Genomic DNA, 17,932 nt, shown 5'->3' with positions numbered 1-17,932 from the left:
GAACATCCAGACTCGCTGGGTGCTCTCTTTCGAAAAAGCGGATTTCTCTTTCGAAAGATCTGCCTGCAGTCTAGACGCGATCTTTCAAAAGAGGCTCTTTTGAAAGATGCTTTCGAAAGAGCCTCTTTCGAAAGAAGCCTGCAGTCTAGACATAGCCTAGGAGGGTAGTGTAGACATACCCTGAGTTATGAAAACCCTGGCTTAGGCGAGTAAAAGTATATTGCTTCCCTTTGACAGTAAATGCAAACCAAAATTGACTGTCAGGGTGCACAGGACATTTTGCTTTTACCATGGTGAAAACATCAAAAGCATGCAGGCATCCCACGACCATCCACTCCTGCACCTTTTCCCAGAAGGGTAGGTTTGGGTTATTAAAGCTGCAAATATGGAAATTCTTTTAACATGCTCCGCAAGTCAGATGGACTCATAGGAGTGTGCTCTAGGAAACTCACAGTAGCGGGGTCCCCTTCCCCTTGATTAGGATTAGGGACAGTGTGCACTCTCACTGGAGCCATAAAACCAGACTGATATCCCCACATACCACATGTAGGGTCCAAAGGTGCTGAGGGACAAGATCTCTTTTCCTGCCAGGCTGTTTCTTTATCGTTTTTTGCTTCTGTTTGCAGTTTTTCTACCTCTGCTTCTAATTCTCCAACCCTTCCTTTTAGCATATCACACTTTCTAACCAGCTGTTCATAATCAACAATTAAACACATACCAGCCATTTTGTCCTTCTCTTTACTGTCTTTTAACCCCATACACCAACAGGCAACATAATATGGATGTTTAGTTGGGTAATCAGCATGTGTTGGCTATCCTTGTTTCAATGCCTTCTCTTACTGAAACAAAATACAGAACTGTGTAGCACTTTAAAGACTAACAAGATGGTTTATTAGATGATGAGCTTTCATGGGCCAGACCCACTTCCTCAGATCAAATAGTGGAAGAAAATAGTCACAACCATATATACCAAAGGATAAAATTAAAAAAAAATTGAACACATATGAAATGGACAAATCACATTTCAGAACAGAAGGGAGATGGGGGGGGAGTGTCTGTGAGCTAATGGCATTAGAGGTGATAATTGGGGAAGCTATCTTTGTAATGGGTAAGATAGTTGGCGCCTTTGTTGAGACCGACACATAGAGTGTCGAATTTTAGCATGAATGACAGTTCAGAGGATTCCCTTTCAAGTGCAGATTTAAAATGCTTTTGAAGTAGGATGCAGGTAGCTAAGTCGTTGAGACAGTGTCCTTTCTGGTTGAAATGGCAAGAAACTGGTTTTTCTTTGTGGTCCTGTCTACTATCTGTTTTGTGTGCATTGATTCTTTGGCGAAGCGTCTGAGACGTTTGTCCAATGTACATAGCAGACGGACACTTTGGGCACATGATAGCATAAATTATATTTCTGGATGCGCAGGAATATGTGTTCTTGATCTTATAACTCACTTGGTTAGGTCCAATAATGGTATCATCAGAGTGAATATGTGGACAAAGCTGGCAACGGGGTTTGTTGCAAGGGAAGGTGCCAGGGTTGGTATTAGTGTGGTATGTCCTGTGGTGGTTGGTAAGAATCATCTTGAGGTTAGGTGGTTGTCTATAGGAGACTATGGGTCTGTCTCCCAGAGCCTCTTGGAGTTTAGTATCCTGTTCCAGTATAGGCTGTAGTTTATTGATAATGTGTTGGACAGGTTTAAGTTGGGGGCTGTAGGTGATGACAAGTGGTGTTCTATTGTTGGTTTTCTTGGGTCTGTCTTGAAGTAGTTGGTTTCTAGGTACAGGCAGTCCTCGACTTACGCAGATCCGACTTATGTCGGATCCGCACTTACGAACGGGGCTTTTCTCGCCCCGGAGCTCGCGGGCGGCGGGACCGCCCAGAGCGAAGTGGTCCCGCCACCGCATTCTCCGGGGCGAGAAAAGCTGCTCCGGGTCCCCCTGGTGTGCTGGGGGGGGACTCCTGTCTCCCTGATGTGTCCCCCCCCCCAGCACAGCAGGGAGACCCGAGCAAAGTTGCACAGGCGGCGGACCCCGCTGCCCGTGCGGCTTTGCTCCTTTGCCCTGGAGCAAAGCCGCACAGGCGGTGGGGTCCCCTGCCTCTGCGGTTTTGCTCCTGTCTCCCTGCTGTGCTGGGGGGGGGGACACATCAGGGAGACAGGAGCAAAGCCGCAGAGGCGGGGGACCCCACCACCTGTGCGGCTTTGCTCCGGGTCTCCCTGCTCTGCTGGCGGGGGGCACAGCTAGTGCGACCCCCCCCCCCCAGCAGACCAGGCTTTTGTTGTGGACGCCTGGGGTAGAGCAGCTGGGGTGCTGCCGGGTTGGTCCTGGGGGGACCTACTTGGCAGCACCCCAGTTGTTCTGTCCCAGACTCCAGATTCAGCCGCTGTTGAAACTGATCAGTGGCTGATTCCAGGAAGCTGGGGGCAGAGCAACTCTGCCTCGGGCTTCCTGTAGTCAGCCCCTGGTCAGTTTCAGCAGCAACGGCTGAATCTGGAGCCAGTACCGAGTTATGTACAAATTCAGCTTAAGAACAAACCTATAGTCCCTATCTTGTACGTAACCCGGGGACTGCCTGTATTCGTCTGGCTCTTTCAATTTGCTTTTTTATTTCTCCGGATGGGTAGTTGAGATTTATAAATGCTTGGTAGAGATCCTGAAGTTTCTGGTCTCTGTCAGTGGGATTAGACCAGATGCGGTTGTATCGAAGGGCTTGGCTATAGATGATGGATCGTATGGTGTGTGCTGGATGGGAACTGGAAGCATGTAGGTAACTGTATGAGTCAGTGGATTTTCTGTAGAGACTCATACAGTTACCTACATGCTTCCAGTTCATACAGTTACTCATACACTGCCTTTGCTTCTCGCCTCCATACGGAGATAAGGATAAAATGCTGACTCTGGCAGGGACTTTGAGATAAGGAGCTTCTGGGTGGAACTAAAAACTGTTAGCCATTGGTGTTTGTAATGGGAAGGAGACTGATTGTTATTGTAATTGTATTTATAGACAGTATATAAACTGCTTCATAATTGCTTGTATTCGAAGATCTGCCTTGGAAGGGGGGGGGGGGCTCCCCCCTGTCCAAACCAGTTTTTCCCTTGCTGCAGCTCGTAATAAAACTGCCTCTGGCTACTTGTTACTTACAAACGCAGAGTGAGGACAATGTTTTCTTCCACAACATCTAGAAGAGTCCAACCTTTCTGGAAGTCTCTAGGGGTGCATCTATACTGCAGCGTTTTTCTGGGAAAACAGCCATTTTTACGGAAAAAACAATACTTGCAACCACACTGCCATTGAGTTCTTTTGACATCTAGTCGACAGAACAGAGGGTTTTTTCCAACAATGGTAAACCTCTTTCTATGAGGAAGAAGCCCTTTTCCGGAAAAGGCATGTGTGGACGCAGAACAGGGGGTTCTTTCGAAAGAAGAGGCCTCCAGGAAATAACACAGGTGCCCTGGAGGTCACTCCATCTACACTAATAATAACTTATGTAGTCCCCTTACTAAAGGGGCCTCTGTTTTATTCTGGAAAGACCCTGTGTGCTACAATCCAGACTACAATTCCCATGAGCCCTTGGAAAAAAACAGGAAGGAAGGACTCTAGTGTGAGAGAGGACTGCTCTCTCCGGGTGTGTCTAGACTACAGAGTCTAGGGCGCCAGTTGCTGTCAGCTAGTCTAGGGCCGCCCTTGCCAGCGTGGTAAGTATAGATGTGGTCTATGTGTTGACGGTGTGTCTAGACTACAGGGTTTTGTCGACAAAAGTGGCCTTTTGTCGACAAAACTATACCTGCGTCCACACTACCACTGAGTTCTGTCGACGTTTCAGCAGTTTTGTCGACGCTAGTAAACCTCATTTTATGAGGCATAACACCTTCTGTCAAGAGAGTTTCTGTCGACAGAAGGCGTTATTGCATGTAAACTGTCCTTTGCGTCTACACTACCATGTTGACAAAGCAGGCTTCAAACTAGTAACAGAAAGTTCTTCTTCACAAAGCAAAGAGTCAACCTGTGGAACTCCTTGCTGCAGGAGGCTGTGAAGGCTAGAACTAGAACAGAGTTTAAAGAGAAGTTAGATCAAGTCTTGGAGGTTGGGTTCATGGAGTGGTATTAGACAGAGGGTAGAAATGGTGTCCCTGCCCAAAGTTTGTGGAAGGCTGGAGAGCGATGGCACGAGACAAATGGCTTGGTCACTGTCTTTGGTCCATCCCCTCCAGGGTACCTAGGGTTGGCTGCTGTCAGCAGACAGGCTACTGGACTAGATGGACCTTAGGTCTGACCCAGTATGGCCATTCTATGTTCAGGGCTCAGGGTCGGGGGTCTCAGTGGACCACCCTGATTTTCATGCAAACCTGTTCCTGGGTGGCCAGGCTGGCAGCTCTCTGCCCTAGATGGCCACTTTCCTGTGCCTAGCGTGGAGTTCATGGACGAGGTCCACGATGTCTGCACGAGACTAGGCGGGTGCCTGCCTCTTGCGGTCCTGGCCAGGCTCCCGAGAGCCGCCAGCCTGGTCCCGGGAAGAGGCGGAGGGCTAGGGGGCATCGGGTGGCTGGCTCGAGCCGTGCCAGGTGCAGGGTCTGCTGGCTGGGTGCTGGCAGGCTTGCACCTGGCACGGGCACTGTAGCCAGCCCATGCCCCTTTAAGGGCTCCGGGGCCGGGAGGGGGACATACGAGTTTCCCTGGTGGTGCCCAGAGTGGCCACCAGGGAAAGCTGGAGCGGGCTAGCCTCCCACTAGTTCGAATTAAGGGGCTACACAGCCCTTAATTCGAACTAGTTAGTTCGAACTAGGCTTAGACCTCGTGGAATGAGGATTACCTAGTTCGAACTAAGCGCTCCGCTAGTTCGAATTAAGTTCGAACTAGCGGAGCACTAGTGTAGCGCCTATCAAAGTTAATTCGAACTAACATCTGTTAGTTCGAATTAACTTTGTAGTGTAGACATACCCTAACTGAAGCTTATATAGCTAGACAACAGTGACCCCACCCCAGAGTGTGCACACCCCTGGACTCACAGTCCCAGACACTTGCTTGCGCTGGCGCGCTGATGTTGCAGCTGTAGTGAAGATTTGGTCCAGGCTAGACAGCAGCTCTGTCCCAGGCAGCACTTTCCCAACAAGGCCCCAAAACTTACTGCCTCATGCTGTGCCTATAGGAAGCAGCCTGCTAACTCCCAGTTCTAACAGGCATCTAGTAGCTGCATCCAAGAGCCCCTGCACTGGGTCAATGTCCTTGACAGCAGCCTGGCTCCCCCTTTGGTTGCACACTCCAAGGCAGAGTCCAAGACTGCTAGGCCTCATTCCTCAAGCACATGGAGGGTACATCTAGACTACAGTCTTCTAGTTCATGCCGCCTGTAGCTGCGGGCACGGAGTCCGCACTAGCGGACATTTAAAAATGGTGGCACCCGGCAACATGCAAATGAAGCCCGGGAAATTCAAATCCCGGGCTTCATTTGCAAGTTCGTATGACTACATTAACCACCCTAGTTCGAACTAGGGTGGTAGTGTAGACATACCCCTCAATGGCCTGCTGTGTCTTATTGTACCGGCTGGGCCCTTTTTCTCCTAGGCTGTCTTCACCCCTTCCCCTGTGTTTCCATGTGAGCTGGGCTTTGGGGTGGGCTAGTGGGGAGAACTGAAGGTAATGTAAATACAAAAATCTGAAATCCAGACAAGGGAGAAGTAAGATACAGATGAGCCAGTGGGTGGGGGCTAAGCTGTGAGAGGGGGTCAGGGTTCTGTTGTGGACATAGGGTGCATTGGGTGGCCATGGCTGTGGAAGCCTGGCTCATGCAGAGGCAGGAGTTCCAGCAGGAGGTGGATCGTGGTGGAGATGAGACAGACACACCAATCTCCTCTCAGACATTCCTGGGACAGCCAAGTAATAACCATGTCAAAGTCTTGGGAGATGGAACACAGGCCCTTTCACATTGGAAACTTTTCAGAGCATGGCCTTCCTCCCCATTGCTCTGATTCAAAATACACAGGAGCAAGAAGAAAGGGATTTTCATGGAAAGGAAATACGAAAACAGCCCCGCCCCATGTGTGCTAATGACAATATTCACATCACAACCAGTTGCGTTTATTGAAAGAACAAGAAGGCTTAATAGAGGATACAAAGCTCCCTTGTGAATTTTCTCCAAAGTTTTTAGAACCAAAGTGTTGTCTCCCAGATTCCCAGAGATGCTCCTTTGACAATCTCTGCTGCCACCATTCCCTCGGGCCCTCTGTTTATATCTTTATAAGAAAAAGAATAGTATGATAATGAATTAGAGATCAAAGAGCATGACAGGAATTTTCCCATAATTGAAAAGTGAATCCAGATATTCCTGGTTAGCTCCTGAGCAGGGTACTCGTTGTCCCTATGACATGTTCTGGCCACATAGTTTTAATAGAGATGCATGTATACATGCAAGAATTCACGGAGCATAAATGAATGGTTGCAGAGAACTGGGGAAGGATCATCATAGTACTTGTTGCTCTAATGGCGACCTGAGAGGACCCAGAGAATAGTAGACCAGTCAGACTAACCGCAATACTTGCAAGGTTCTAAAACAAATAATTAATCCATTTTTAAGCACGTAGAGCAGTGTTTCTCAACCAGTGGTACGAGTACCCTAAGGGATACTCTAGAAAAATCTGGGGGGTACATGAACACAATTGAAATTTGAAGAAAACTGAATTTTTGTTTAAAGTTTTACAATGCTTTATTATATTTGTACTTTTTACACCCAGAAATGTAATTGCCTGCCTGGCTACAATTAAGTTGTTTAAACAAATCTGTTGCAATGATAGAAAACATTTTTGTGTTCCTTAAAAACCGTAGGTACTGGGAGTACTTATAATTTTTTTAAAAGGGTACTTTATAAAAAAAGGTTGGGAATCATTGATCTAGAAGATATTAGTCATCAGGCACTTCTCTAGAATTAATCAAACCAAAGTTACCCATTTTCCTTCTTTGACAGAAATATTGGTGGAAATAGTAGATGGGAGGGAAGAAATATACATAATATATCTCAGTTGTAGTAAGGCACTAATTATGAAAATGTTGTGTAGGTTATATTAACAGAAACTGGAGGAAAACTGGGTGAAAGACCTTACTCTACCAGCAGTCATCAATGGTTCACATTCAGACTGGGAGGGTATATATAGTGGGGCCTGATAGTGGTCAGTGCTATGTTCAGTATGACTTCATATGTTCATAAATAGGCTGGATGATATACAGGCAGTCCCCGGGTTACGTACAAGATAGGGACTGTAGGTTTGTTCTTAAGTTGAATCTGTATGTAAGTCGGAACTGGCGTCCAGATTCAGCCGCTGCTGAAACTGACCGCCAGTTCTGACTTACATACAGAATCAACTTAAGAACCCCAAGCGTCCCCAAGTCAGCTGCTGCTGAAACTGATCAGCAGCTGATTCCAGGAAGCCTGGGGCAGAGCAACTCTGCCTCGGGTTTCCTGTAGTCAGCGCTGGTCAGTTTCAGCAGCGGCTAAATCAGGTCGCCTGGGGCAGAGCAGCTGGGGTGCTGCTGGGTTGCTCCAGTAGTGCCGCTCCTCGGCACTACTGGACCAACCCAGCAGCACCCCATCTGCTCTGCCCCAGGCGTCCTGATTCAGCCGCTGCTGAAACTGACCAGCAACGGCTGAATCAGGACCAGAGCAGCTGGGGTGCTGCTGGGTTGGACCAGTAGCACCCAGAGCGGCGCTGCGGGACTAACCAGCAGCACCCCAGCTGCTCTGCCACAGGCATCCGGAGAAAAGCCTAGTCTGCTGGGGGGGGGGGGGCGTACTAGCTGCGCCCCCCCTACCCCAGCAGACCAGGAAGACACGGGCGGCGGACCGAGACGCACCGTGGTCCCGCCGCCTGGGTCCTCCGCGGCTTTGCTCCCCATCTCCCTGGTCTGCTGGAGACCAGCAGACCAGGGAGACGGGGAGAAAAGCCTCTGAGGATGCCGGCAGCGGGACAGCTGCGGGGTGTCTGGGCTGTCCCGCTGCCGGCTTCCCCCGCGGCTTTGCAAAGCCTCGGGGAAGCCAGCAGTGGAGCAGCTCAGGCACGCCTGGGCTGCCTCGCTGCCCGAGCCCCCCCGCCGCTTTGCAAAGCCTCGGGGAAGCCGGCGGCGGAGCAGCCCAGGCGCACCTGGGGTGCCCCGCTGCCCGAGCCCCCCCACCGCTTTGCAAAGCCTCGGGGAAGCCGGCGGCGGAGCAGCCCAGGCGTGCCTGGGCTGCCTCGCTGCTCGAGCCCCCCCGCAGCTTTGCTCTGAGTCTTCGTGGTCTGCAGACCAGGGAGACGCAGAGAAAGCCCCAGAGTACATGGGCGGCAGGACTGCGAGGTCCCACAGTCCGTGTACTCTGGGGCAGCCCCGTTCGTAATTGCGGATCCGACGTAAGTCGGATCCGCGTAAGTCGGGGACTGCCTGTATTAAGAGCATGTTTATAAGTCTAGCAGATGAGCCCAAGCATATTCCCCAAGCTGCATCTGGAAACTTTCCTTTTATTCATCCCTGTTGTTTTCTCCATAGACACAGTGGAGTCTGGCCAGAACCGCTGCCCATTGTATGCTGCTCACATGAGAAACGGTGGCTTTGAAAGGCTGTGTCTAGACTACAGGGTTTTGTCAACAAAAGTGGACTTTTGTTGACAATACTATACGTGTGTCTACACTGCTGCTGAGTTCTGTCGATATAATGTCGACATAACTCGGCAGTTTTGTCGACATATGTAAACCTCATTCTGTGAGGAATAACACCTTTTGTCAACAGAGTTCTGTTGACAGAAGGTATTATTGCATCTACACTGTCCTTTGCGTCTACACTCTCATGTCAACAAGGCAGGCTTGCTTTGTCAAAAGAACTGGATGTTGTCTAGATACTCTTTGTCGACAGAAGCTTTGTCGAGAGTATCTGTCGACAAAACTTCTATCAATAAAATCCTAGACATACCCAAACTTCTGTCAATGTAGTCTAGACATACCCAAAGGGACCCGGGAAGAGTTTTATGAATATCTGAAAAATATTTATTTGAGATAATTGCCTCTTTGCTTCCCTCCTTGTAAGGACTGTCCTAACGTGGCACTGGAGATAATGTTGGGTGTTATCAAGCCTCAGAGGAGGGAATTGTTATTAGTTGAAGAGTCTGGATTCTCCAACTTGGGATTGGCCATTGAGAGTCTGGGCTGTCAGCTATAATAAGGAGGCTCCATGAAGTTGTTCCAATATAAAGAAGGGCCTGTCTAGTTCACACTTAGTCCAGAATCAGGGAAATGCAGAAACCTCCTTTTTCTCCCTCCCTCCTCCACATCTGTCCCAGACCATCTTGTGGGTGTGAAGCCTCTCAGAGACTTAAACAACAGCTGGCATATAGAAAGGAGAGGAACAAAGATTGCTGTTCTCACCATGGTGGTTCCCATGTGGAATTAGGAATGGATTGATCTACAGCAAACATGCCCCCCGCAGCAAGGTCCGATATAACGTGTATGATGGGGGCAACTTCCGTGGTAGCACCTTCCTCTTCTGTGCCAGCATCGGTGACTCATACCAGTACAGTGTCCTGTATAATGAAAGAGTCTTAATTTTCATTCACACAACAGTGCGAAGGAGAACCAAACCAAACGCATTTACTTCCTGTACAACATTTTCTTTCATGTTTCATAGTACTTAAATTCTGAAAATCTGTGCACAGTCAATTGCAAACTTTAGCAGTGATGATTTCTTTTCTCTGCCAGGTCATTGATGAAAATGTTGAGTGCAATAGGGCCAAGAAGCAGTCCCGGATGGACTCTACCAGACTGAATATGGGGGTTATTTTCACAGCTCATAGTTCAGCCACATCTGAATGGAGTTTCATATGAACATCACAGGCACCTTCCTCATTCCAGCTCTGTTTATCACTTATATTTTGAGTATCTGCTGTCAGATATGTAAGCATTAAAGCTCTTTAGAAAAACATTTGGGAAGAAAACATTTTATGCTATCTGAGTAGATGGTCGCAAATATGCATCTAGAGAATCCCCACATTTCATTCAAATCTTACCTTCCACACCAGCCTGCATCATGAGGAAGAGGACAGCAAAAAGAAGGTAAAGGATCTTCATAGCTGAAGTTTGGTTGGGAAGCGTCAATGTAGAGAAGAGATTCTGAGACAGACAGAAGAAGGAGGTTTTCTCTATTTATAGGGTGCTGACAATTGGAATAAGGATTGGTCTGTCGAAATGTTGTTTTGATGCAAATGATATGCATAAAAGATGCTGCAATCTGTTAATTGCAAGTATTATTAATTGCGCGTCACCATAAACATTCCAAGAAAATTACAGGGAAATGTAATAGACAAGTCCCTGCTTTCAGGAAGTTCCAAGATGAATATTCATATCTGGAAAATATCTACTGCCTAGTGGATAATCGACCCAATGACTTTAAAGGAGGCTCTAGGGGAGAGAGTAGTTGCAGAAGACAACCAGAGAAATGATTGTTAGAAAGTGTGCGCATTTGTATATTTGCTTTGTACAGTTTTTTATCACTATTTAATGAATATATAGGGAATTTTCAGAATTTCATGTGTCAAAACCCATGACAGAGACTTTTCCTGTTATGTTTGGGTGTTACACACATAGAAGTTTTACATAAAGACAGCAAGAGTCTTGCAGGAAGTTTATAAAATACCTTTATTTCTTGGCATGCAGAATGATAGCACATAAATCTAAAAGCAGAGAGAGAGAAAGGAAGCTCTACTTCAAATCTGAGAGATACCAACATGTTTCTCTTCAGAGCCCCCTTGCCTGCAACTAGGGCCAGGACAAAATCCTGAACATTAGACATTGCAGTTTACAATTTTAGCTGTTTTTACAGTTCTCAACTCTCCACAATTTCTCCACAGATGGCCTTCTCCAGCTGGATCCCCTCCAACTACAGACTGCAACCCAGGGATCTTTCTTAATAGGCACCTGCCTATTGCAGTGATAACCACACCTGGTTTTGGGAGAGGCAGGAGAACGTGGGTGCTGCAGATGTGGATGGGTGAATTTCTCTAGAGAAATCATGGAACAACCAACGGAACACAAGAGTAATGAAGGCCTTCACTTCTCCTTCTGCTGCCAATAAGCCCCATCTTGACTTCTTTTCCCATTCAGCTGGAAGCTTCAGTAAAACAAAGTTGACATTTAGGGAAGAGTCAATTTGAGACTTTGGCACTTTCCCACCAAGTATCTACTCTTCATCCTTCAGGAGAGCTTGCATAGGGATGCCACCAATCTTTAGCCATACATTCTGTCTACTTTTGCTTTTGCTGTCTCATTATGCATGTATGTGAACACCTGGGTAGTAGACACACAAACCATGAATACTTCCTCTCCAGCCTTACTCCTTTGGAAATATTGGAAAAGATGATAATCAGCAGATAATCAATTAAAATTACTCTTAAACAGTGTTAGTGGTTCTGTGTACTTCACACCCCATGTTAGAAAGCCATTTACAGGAGCAGTGTACTTGTGGTGATATGAATTCTCAGAAGCTGGGAAGATGATGGCCTTCCTTTGCTGAAGTTTGACCTTGTTGAAGGCTCTTAAAGGAGCCAGATTTCTCTCTACTTTGCCAAACCTGCTTGTCAAAGAAACTCTCTTTCAAAATGGGGATTTGATGAAGATGACTTTTTTATTTTTAAGGTTAGTACACCGGGCTAGGGTGGCTGGGAAAGACCACTTCTTAGCCTGTGGGCATTGGGCTTTGAAGCATTAAAATCCACCGTCTGGTTCTTGTTAGTGGCCTGACAAACCTCTGGTAAAACTGTGTTTTACCAGGGTACATTTGCTGAGCCAAAGTGGTGGTTTCCTCTTCATCACAGAGCTAATAAAAAGAACCATATATTTAGTTCAGCTTTTTCCCCCCTGACAAAACACATATGGCGTAATATATATTCATGTAATCTACTTGCCCATGGTGAGTAAATTAGAAGCCGGCACAGCTGTGCAGCATGGTTAGCTCATGCACAGCGTGGTCTGCGCATGAGCAACGTGCGAAACCTCGCAGCTGGTGAGTGTCTGATTGAGTCTTTTGGTTGAAGAACTTTTCCTAAATGATAAGAGTTAGAACCACTACGTTTGGCACGGAGCTTCCTCTTCTCATAACTTTCAGGAAGGTCAGGATTTGGTGATGAGTGGAAAATGGGATTTGCCTGCACTTCTGTGGTTCTCCATAGCATGGAAAGGGGAAGAGAGGGGTTATTGGAGGCATTAAGTACTGCAGAGTGACCAGTAGGATCAGCTGCACCAGGAAGGGGAGTGGCCAGCTGGGGATGGGGCTTTCCAATGTACAGGTCACTAGCCCAGTTAAGTGTCCCAGTTCACCCAAATGCTTCCCCTTTGCCCTCGGAGCCAGGTGGCAGGAGGGGGAATTCTCACTGCCTCTGCCAATGTGGCCCCGTTGAGCATTGCCAGTGCTGGGCAGTGTACCCCGAGCTCCAGCCCCGTGCCCTGGAGGACACACAGGTACTGCTCCCCAGAGCTGCTGGGCTGCCCAGTGTGGCTGTACCATGGGGCCTGTGCAGCCTCCCTCTCCCCTATGGCAGGCCAAGGGACCACTGATGGAAGCCCTCCGTCCATCCTCCCCCGCTCCTTCCCATGGCCCTCTGCTTCTCTACCCCCAACATGGGCTAAGCTGAGGGAGCACCAGTCCTAAACGGCCCCCCTCCCATTACTGTGCTTAACTGAGACCTGGCCAACACTGGCCAGCCCTTCCTGTTGTGCGTAATACTAAGGCTCCTCTTGTGTATGTATTTTGTAAAGGGCTTCTTGATTTCCGCTCTTTCAGAAGCAGACTCCGTTAGGAGATCTATAATAACCATATGCACAATTTTACTAGGAAAGAAGTGCTCCACACTAAGGATCAGGAAAGCCTTCCAAAAATGTAATGCATGGAAATGTCCGTAAATCTTTAAGCAGCATTTTCCAGAAGCTGTAAAACTGCACACAGTGTTGTCAGGTACGCCCTATAAAAGATTATTACTGTGGTAAAAAATCTTCATTTTACAAGACTGTTCAAAGCTTCTCCATACTTGAGGAGGAGACTATTCAATTCTTGCTAACCATAACACTTGTATGATTTCCACGCTAACTCAGAAATACTCTGGCTATGTCTAGACTGGCATGATTTTCCGAAAATGCTTTTAACGGAAAAGTTTTCCGTTAAAAGCATTTTCAGAAAAGCATGTCTAGATTGGCAGGATGCTTTTCCGCAAAAGCACTTTTTGCAGAAAAGCGTCCATGGCCAATCTAAACGCGGTTTTCCGCAAAGAAGCCCAGATCGCCATTTTCGCGATTGGGGCTTTTTTGCACAAAACTGTACTGTGCTGTTTATACTGGCCCTCTTGCGCAAATGATTTCCGCAAGAGGGCTTTTGCCCGAATGGGAGCAGCACAGTATTTCTGCAAGAACACTGACGATCTTACATGAGATCGTCAGTGTTCTCGCAGAAATTCAAGCGGCCAGTGTAAACAGCTGGCAAGTTTTTCTGCAAAATCAGATGATTTTTTTTTCCTTTTTTTCCTTGGTGCGTCAGCTGCCTCTTATGCCAAAGGTCAAAGCAAATAGATTCAACTGAGCTGCATGTGTGTTCAAGGGAGTTAAAATTATTGTTAGCCTTTCAAATTACAGGCCAGCGCTAGAGGTCCAGGAAGTAGCCAGTGTCAGTTTCCATCCAATCTAAGGTAGCTATTTGGAAAAGTCCTAGGCTACATCTATACTGTGTGTTTTTTGCAAAAGAGGACATGCAAATGGAGCTCTCATTTGCATATCTTCCTCGGATCCTTTGTGTGGAAGGGGTTTTTGCGATAAAAATCCCTTGTGGAGATGGCGCCATTTGTCAGGAAAATCTTCCTTTTGCGCTAGAGTCCTTATTCCTCAAAGAATGAGGTTTACAGGCTCTTGTGCAAAAGGGTTTTTTCCAAAAAATGGCCCCATTTCCACAGGGCTTTTTATTGCAAAAACCTCTTCTTCAAAAAGGATTGGAAGAAGATATGCAAATGAGAGCACAAGATATGCCAATGAGCACTCCATTTGCATTTCCACTTCCACAAAAAACACAGTATAGATGTAGCCTGGATGACATATCACTAAAATCTGTTATATTTTGGGGAGGGCTTCAATTTAAGGAAGGTCAACAATGCATTAGGCAAACCAGTGCTTGCTGCCTGGGAAGCCCAACTTATCCATCAGTCCACCAAATCTTTTTTCAAAGTCTTTCCAGGATCGAGTCCTGCCTTCTGACTCCTCCAAGTTCCTAGATGTCAACATGTCTATATAGCTGTTTGAAATACTGAAACATATTTTTGCTTGAGCCTTCTTAATTGAGTAGTGCAGATAATTCCATACCAGTGTCACGCCCACTTTATTACTTAAAGACCCTTGTTAGCCTTTAAATGTATTTTGTCCAAAAACTTTGTCAGTGATGATTTTGTCTCTTCTTTTATTTCCCAGAGAAAAATGTTAAACAGTGTAGTGCCACAAACTGATCATCACCAACTCTAAACAAAGGTTTGTCTGTTGTTTCCAGAACACAGGGACATTGTAAAAGGCCCAACTGCAATCTATTCCGATGTGTCAGAAAGATAGAAAATATGGCAAAAGACCGCCTTGGCTTAACCACGAGATCTTGCATGATCTAAAAATAAAAAAGGAGTCATATAAAAAATGGAAAGTAGGACAAATTACAAAGAATGAATATAGGCAAACAGCACAGGAATGCAGGGGCAAGATTAGAAAGGCAAAGGCACAGAATGAGCTCAAACTAGGTACAGGAATAAAGGGAACCAAGAAGATGTTTTATAAATACATTAGAAGCAAGAGAATACCAAGGAGAGGGTAGGCCCACTGGTCAGTGAGGAGGGAGAAACAGTAACAGGAAACTTGGAAATGGCAGAGATGCTCAATGACTTCTTTGTTTCGGTCTTCACCGAGAAGTCTCAGGGAATGCCAAACATTATGGCTGTGTCTACACTGGGCCACTTTTCCGGAATAGCTTGCCAGCTGCCTACACTGGCCGTTTGCTTTTCCGAAAAAGCAATGACGATCTACTGTAAAATTGTCAGTGTTTTTCTGGAAAAACTATGCTGCTCCCGTTCGGGCAAAAGTTCTTTTCCAGAAAAACTATTCTGGAAAAGGGCCAGTGTAGACAGCACAGTAGTCTTTTCCGCAAAAAAGCCCCGATTACGAAAATGACAATCGGGGCTTTTTTCCGGAAGAGCGTGTTTACATTGGCCATGGACGCTTTTCCGGAAAAAGTGCTTTTCCGGAAAAGCATCCTGCCAGTGTAGATGCGTTTTTTCCAGAATCTGGGATGCATTAACAGGTGTGTTGTGAGCAAGACACGAGAAGTCATTCTTCCGCTCTACTCTGCCCTGGTTAGGCCTCAATTGGTGTATTGTGTTCAGTTCTGGGCACCGCATTTCAAGAAAGATGTGGAGAAATTGTAGAAAGTCCAGAGAAGAGCAACAAGAATGATTAAAGGTCTAGAGAACATGACCTATGAGGGAAGGCTGGAGGAATTAGTTTTGTTTAGTTTAGAAAAGAGAAGATTGAGGGTGGACATGATAGCAGTTTTCAGATATCAAAAAGGGTGTCATAAGGAGGAGGGAGAAAACTTGTTCATCTTGGCCAATGAAGACAGAACAAGAAGCAATGGGCTTAAACTGCAGCAAGGGAGGTTTAGGTTGGAAATTAGAAAAAAGTTGCTAACTGTCAGGGTAGTCAAAGACTGGAATAAATTGCCCAGAGAGGTTGTGGAATCTCCATCTCTGGAGATATTTAAGAGTAGGTTAGTTAAATGTCTATCAGGGATGGTCTAGACAATGTTTGGTCCTGCCATGAGGGCTGGGGACTGGACTCGATGACCTCTCAAGGTCCCTTCAAGTTCTAGTATTTTATCGTTGCATCTGGACTGGCATGATTTTGCGGAAATATTTTTAATGGAAAAGTTTTTCCGTTAAAATTCTTTCCTCAAAAGAGCATCTAGATTAGCATAGATGCTTTTGCGCAAAAAGTGCTTTCGTGCAAAAGCATCCATGGCCAGTATAGATGCAATTTTGCGCAAGAAAGCTCCGGTGGCCATTTTCGCCATCGGGGTTTTTTGCACAAAAAAGTCCTTCCCTGTCTACACTGGCCCTCTTGCGCAAAAACATTTGCATAAGAGGGCTTATCCGTGTATTTGTGCAAGAACACTGACAATCTTACATGAGATCATCAGTGTTCTTGCACAAATTCAAGCGGACAGTGTAGACAGGTGGCAAGTTTTTGCGCAAAATCTTGCCAGTCTAGACACAGCCCCAGTCAGCCATCTTTTAGTATGAATGCTGCCTAGAAAAAGTCATGGTTGAATTTGACTTGATTAATGATTGAAGATAGAATCCTCAGAGAGTGGGGAAGTGACACATATAAATCATAAAGCTTTTAACTATACAAACTGTGCTGAGAAGCCAACATTCTACTTGGTGTTTGATAAATGCAAGCATTTAATATTGGAATGTGCAGCCCAGGGTGGGAAACAGTCATAGGGCTACATGAGGAGAGGGATAAGTGGGAATAGGAGTTGGGGGGAAGACTTGCTATGGATTCAGACACGGGAGAGAGGAGGAGGAGAAGGCGGGAGAATAGGGGGTGTAAACAGACTGACAAGGTTTCTTGATTTTATAGAGACAGTCACAATATTGGTCAGATTTTCTTTCTGCTCATGAAAGGGTACAGGAGAACAGCTGAGAAGGGTTTGGGTTTTTTGAAAGGTGAGAAATTTCGCTCTTGTGTACTCTGCTTTTGTAGACATCTAGAAGAGTTCAACCTTTCTGCAAGTCTCTAAAATTGATCTTCTGCTTAAAAACTACATGGTCTCCCTGCTAAACCCAGGGTTGTGAGTTCAATCCTTGAGGAGGCCATTTGGGGCAAAAATTTGTCAGGGATGGTACTTGGTCCTGCTGTGAAGGCAGGGGACTGGACTCAATGACTTTTCAAGGTCCCTTCCAGTTCTAGGAGATAGGCATCTCCATTAATTTTAAGTTGGAGACCCCTCCCTTACACTGTTCTGAGTCACTGAAATTCTATTCAATTTAATTGATTGGTTTAATTGCCTGAAGGCAGTTGAACCAATTAAGTTGAGTATCACTTCATGTGAATAGCTTCTTAAGACCTTCTTAAGACAAAGCTAGCTGTGGAGCTGATCAGTGGTGACCTTTTCAAAAGTGAATGGCTCTTATCCTGGGGAGACACTTGGCGATCCTTTTGAGATGTCATGGTAGCCCATAGGTTGGGAAACCCTGATATATAGGGTGCTGACGATGGGAATATGGACTGGTCTGTCGAAATGTTGTTTTGATGTAAGTGGTATTCATGAAGGATGCTGCAATCTGCTAATTGCAAAGATTATTATTTGTGCAGCAGAATTTCAATGAAATGGAATTGACAAGTCTCTGCCTCGAGAAAGTTCCAACCTGAATATACAGATCTGGCAAATATCTAGGCTGTGTCTAGACTGGCCAGTTTTTCCAGAAAATCAGCCGCTTTTCCGGAAAAACTTTCCAGCTGTCTACACTGGCCGCTTGAATTTCCGCAAAAGCACTGACTTCCTACTGTGAGAAATCAGTGCTTCTTGCGGAAATACTATGCTGCTCTCATTCGGGCAAAAGTCCCTTTTGCACAAAAGGGCCAGTGTAGACAGCTGAGATTTGTTTTGCGCAAAAAAGCCCCGATCGTGAAAATGGCAATCGGGGCTTTTTTGCGGAAAAGCGCGTCTAGATTGGCCACGGACACTTTTCTGCAAAAGGTGCTTTTGCGGAAAAGCGTCCGTGCCAATCTAGATGCTCTTTTCCAAAAATGCTTTTAACGGAAAACTTTTCCGTTAAAATCATTTCTGGAAAATCATGCCAGTCTAGACGTAGTCTTACTGCCTAGTGGAAAATCCTCTTAATGACTTT

At 46.2% G+C, this 17,932-nt stretch overlaps 1 long non-coding RNA gene across 1 annotated transcript in view; it reads left to right on the top strand.

Moving 5' to 3' along the window:
* LOC142827737 (uncharacterized) overlaps nucleotides 1-17,932 on the top strand; it is a 39,374-nt gene that overhangs the window by 9,456 nt on the left and 11,986 nt on the right. The window lies entirely within an intron of this gene.

This window comes from Pelodiscus sinensis, chromosome 3, assembly GCF_049634645.1.
Source record: "Pelodiscus sinensis isolate JC-2024 chromosome 3, ASM4963464v1, whole genome shotgun sequence".
In the NCBI taxonomy this organism is placed as follows: Eukaryota; Metazoa; Chordata; order Testudines; family Trionychidae; genus Pelodiscus; species Pelodiscus sinensis.
Note: the sequence above shows the minus strand (reverse complement) of the source record. Positions and strands in the feature narration are given on the sequence as shown.